The sequence below is a fragment of the Primulina eburnea genome, chromosome 1 (assembly GCF_022965805.1).
Source record: "Primulina eburnea isolate SZY01 chromosome 1, ASM2296580v1, whole genome shotgun sequence".
In the NCBI taxonomy this organism is placed as follows: domain Eukaryota; kingdom Viridiplantae; phylum Streptophyta; class Magnoliopsida; order Lamiales; family Gesneriaceae; genus Primulina; species Primulina eburnea.
Genome location: NC_133101.1, coordinates 32426504 through 32431574, shown reverse-complemented (window position 1 = coordinate 32431574; position 5071 = coordinate 32426504).

Sequence of the window (5071 nt, the reverse complement as noted above, 5' to 3'; positions counted from 1 at the left end):
CAGCTTAGGACTTACCCACTGCCTAACTGAACTCCTAGCTACGACTGAAGGCAGCACCTTCCAGCCAACACTTGTTTAACGTCTATGTGTCAAAGACTACATACACATGTTTTACGTCTGTGTGCAAGACGGAATCTGAGATGATGAGTGAGTGAGCGTGTGTGTGTGTGAGAACTGATCAATGAACACTACCCGAAAGTGTTCTCACACACTGAGGGAAAAAGGCTTCTAATCTAAGCTGATAATACAATGAAGTGTTCCCTCTGGGCTGATTGCTTCTAACAAGCTGATATGTAATAAGCGTGCCCTTGTTCTCTGTTCTCGTTTTTCTCAGTGTTAGTCTTCACTGAACTTCAGCTTCTATTTATAGGCGTTTGGCTGACCGTACAGTAAGACTCAATAATGTGTCCGTTGCATTTTGAATTTGTTCCTCGACATCTTTCCGAAACTTTTGGCTTTAAGCTCTGATGCAACTTCTCTTATTGTACTGTGGTAGTACAATAGCTTTTGTACCTTCGTGCTTAGCTGGATTCCATTATTAAGCTTGTCTTGATCTGCAACTGATTGACTCTGACTGATGCTTTCAACTGGTCAGTTGAACTGGTCTTCTGTTGGGCTGGTGAAATCAGTTGAACTGATTTCACTCTTTCAGTTGAACTGGTCAGCTGGGCTCTTCATCAGTTGAACACTTCATCAGCTGGCCGGGCTTCTGAAGGTCTTCTGCTGAACTGCTCATCAGCTGGACATTCAGTTGAACTAGTCTTTCAATTGGCACTTCAGTTCTACTGTTTTCAGTTTACGCGATCAGTTGGACGTCTTCAGTTAGCATTCCTCGACAGCTTTAGTTTTGGCTCGTAACTGATTATTTCAGTTCCAGCTTACTGCACACTAAGGTAGATTATTAGAAACAAATAACAAGTTTTGTTAGCATCAAAATTAAGCAAAGATTGCGAACTTGAAAAGTTCCAACAGATATTATGGTATTGACTCCAAGTTCTGATAGGTTATTTGTGATGTTGAGATTGTCGGGTTATCGACATGATATGATATGCCGTCTAAACATCAGTTGGCGCAGATTGGTCAGATTCAGTATTGATTTATGTTATATTATGATCTTGTTGATATGAATCAGATTGTGGTTTGTTCAGATATGGATCAGATTATATACTGAATTGGGTATTGTTCAGAACAGATTGTGATTTGAACTACATATTGATACAGTGTATTTGTTATTGTCGTTTCAGATCAGGGATGAACAGATTCGACTTCGAGACGTCGTCTTCATCAGATCAGGAAGACAAAGGTATAATTCATGTGATATTCGGGACGCATAACTCAAATTAGATTAATTTGAGTTTCCCAATAAAATCACATACTAGATTATTGTTTATATTGTTATCTGATTATGCTTTGATTATAGAATCTGTATTCAAGCAGGTAAGATAATTGTGATATTCAGTTATGAATATGATTATGCTTTGTTTACAGATTGTTATTCATTGCAGTTAAGATAGGAAAGTCTTTGACAGGCATTGTCAAATATCTAGACGTTTCGGTGTATCTCAGCATAGGAGTAGGTATTACTCTTATTGCCGCCGTTGATACAGCTCAGACCGAAGTCTAGGAATGAGACGTTCATTACCCCGATTGGAGGGTAGGTAGTGACGTCTTATTCACACCGGGATCCCTAGAGTTCTAGTCGAGTCAAGTCTAGACGTGATTTGATTAGGACTGCATGCTTATATGGATGTGGTTCCTAGATCATAGGACCCATCATTATTGCTTCCAATTGTGCTAGCATGTTTTTATGATTTAGATTGGTTATATGCATGGTTGGTTGATTTGAAGTGCATGCTTGTTGTGTGATTAGATTTCATAGCTTATGAAATCTAATGTTTCGATTTTATTCGTAACAGCATGTTTCATGAATTATTTTATGTATATACATGTTTACCATGTTTTATACTGGGATTTATTCTCACCGGAGTTATCCGGCTGTTGTCTTGTTTTGTATGTGTGCATGACAACAGGTGGGGCTGGATCAGGGTCGAGATGACGATGAGAGAAGACGAGTTAGCGTGGTGATTCCGGACTTACAGTAGATTGGGTTTTATTACTTGAATTTAGTAGTTGAACCTTAGATTAGATTATTGTATGTTAATACTGAAATGTATTTTATACAGATATGTATATTATTAGATGCCATTACCTTCCGCGTTTATATTTTAAAAAGAAGAATTTTTAGACCCTGTTTATCAGAATAGATAATTACATCCCAGTGATGATTAAGAAGATGATTAGCGTCCGGGTCCCCACAACAGGTGGTATCAGAGCCGATAGTTCCTTTAGCGATAGTTCCTTTAGCGATAGTTCCTTTAGAGATAGATCTTTTAGATTGAGATAGTAAGAACTGATAGATCTTTTAGACTGACTCAGATTAAGATAGAAGAGAATGAGCGGGGTAGATGAATTTTCTTTCCTTGCATGTCTGTGCTAGCATGAGATTGATTTTCATGTTGATTGACATTGTGTGCTAGCATGAGACTATGTGTTATTGCTTTAAGATACATGCTTACCTGATTATATGATTTGAATTGGGATTATGTATTCTTGAATATGAATCGGATCGGATTCATGATCAGCAGTAAGATGATCATGATCAGAAAAGATTGGCATAGATTTGTATTATTGGGTTACTAATGTGTGTGGTAATCAGATGTACCTCCCAGAAGGATTGTGGAAACAGGCAGTACTTCGTATGATCCGCCATACATACCAGAACCGCAGATAGATGTGTCAGCGACTCCGATGGAAACTAAGTTGGCAGAATTTCAGTTATTTGAGCCGCCGATTCTGAATGGTACAGAGACGGCTGAAACGTGTCAGCACTGGGTTGAGGACATAGAGATATTGTTTGATCTACTGGATTGTACAGATGACCAAAGAGTTAAATTGGTATTTCACCAATTACAAGAGGTTGCCAGAAGTTGGTGGATTACAATCAAAAGAGTATTAGCACTACGGGGTACCGTGATCACGTGGGAAGTCTTCAAGACTGAATTCTATCAAAGGTTTTTCTCCGCCTCGTACCGAGAAGACAAGAAAGCAGAATTTGAGAATTTAAGTCAAGGTCAATTGAATATTGATGATTATGCTGCTAAATTTTCTACTCTGTTGCGTTTTGCTCCTCATATGGCTAGGGATGATGAAGCTGTAGTGAATCAATTCATTAGAGGATTGAATTCGGAGATAGTTGCATTCATGAATCTACAGCGACCCTATCACTTTGCTGATGTTTTGAGTAAAGCAAAGAGAGCAGAAGAGAGTCTGATTCGGCAATTAGCAAGGTTGTGTGTGAAGCAACCCCAGACACCACAATTCCCTTCGAGATTCGAACGTGGCAGCACGAGTGGAAAGCAAGATTTGCTGAAAGCTCGGAAGAAACAGTTCAAGAAGTTAGGCAGTGGTTCCTCCAGTTCCAGTGGTTCCAGTCCGAGTTATACTGGAGTTTATTGCGCTAGGTGTGGAGGGAGACATCCCACCGAACAATGCCAGGGAGTGACTGGTAGATGCAATGTCTGCGGACAACATGGGCATTTTGCTAGAGTGTGTCCTCAGAAGGGTTCCCAAAGATTTTGGGGAGCAGGACCATCGGGTGGCAATGCGTGAGAAACAAACCCAGAAACTACCACAGGTACTATTCTTTATGATTATACTGCAGATGTATTGATATATACTAATGCATTCGCCATGAGTATCTGTGATTGAGTAGCATGATGATATGCTATATTTATGGGGTCTGTTTGTGCTGTAGTATTGATTTCCTTACTGTTTGGAAGAATATGTTGATATCAGAGATTTCTATGACATGTTATATACTACAGTAGAATGAAACCGGGATTGGGCTAGATATGATGTACTGGTGTTATATGATTTCGATCTCAGTATGGATATGTACTGCTAAACAAGTACAGAAATATTGTAGCATGTGTTCTGGAAATAGTTGATAAATGAGGATTCTAGATCTAGAATTCCTTAGATCATTGTACTGTTCTTGACTCGATTAGTACAAAAAGGAATAGATAGTATCCTTATGTATTCAGTAGATCCACTGAAATCGAGTCTAGCAATAACACATGGGCTAGTAATCCAATAGTTGACTGGTGTTGGCCTAGATAGGATGTCAGATGTGTTTTATATCAGACTGAAGGAAGAAGTGACAGATTAAAGTATGGGCTAAGGAATCCAGTTGATTGTGTATTTCTCTGGAAGACATTTTAGTTGGTTTCTAAATTGACAGATTATGTGTTCAGGGGTATTTTGAAGAATTATGCTTGTTATATCTATGATTCCGGGATATATCCATAGCATCTGATTGTTTATATTGAATATTTGAAGACTGGGTTAAATATTCCGAGAACTGTGATTATTGTATACAGCAATGGGTCAGGTATGGATCCGAATGCAGTTATTGATACAGGTTTATATTCAGACTATGTGGTATCAGGAATGTCAGAATTAGCAGAATGTCAGATATGTCAGAACTTCCTTATCTGATTTGGACAGATTATCTTATTCTGATTATCTTTTTCTTGTATTACTTTACATCTGCTGAGTATTGTTATGATTCTAAATCAGTATTTGAGACATCTTATATTGGTTGGGAGTATATTCTATTTGCAGATGAAATATAGCAGTTGATCTGGACAGTATGAAGATTGGTCAGCCAGCCAGAATCTATTATGTTATGAGTTTTCTTAAACTCACTAGATCAGCATAGGATATTTATATTCTGAGTTTGATTTGGTGTTATTGTAATTATTATTCAGTGTGTGATACTATGCAGTTCCAATTGTATCAGAGTTGTTTGTGGAAAATACAGTAGTCCCGAACAGTGATCCGAATTTTCAGACCTGTATTTTGTTGATCAGATCAATTTAACAGCTATATGAATTTGCATTTTATATGGGTTTGGTTATCGTGTGTTATCAGAATTGTTTACAGCTTTTGGTATTGATAGTCAGAGCCGAATACCAGGTAGGTATTTCTTCGTTCTTTTATGTTATTAACT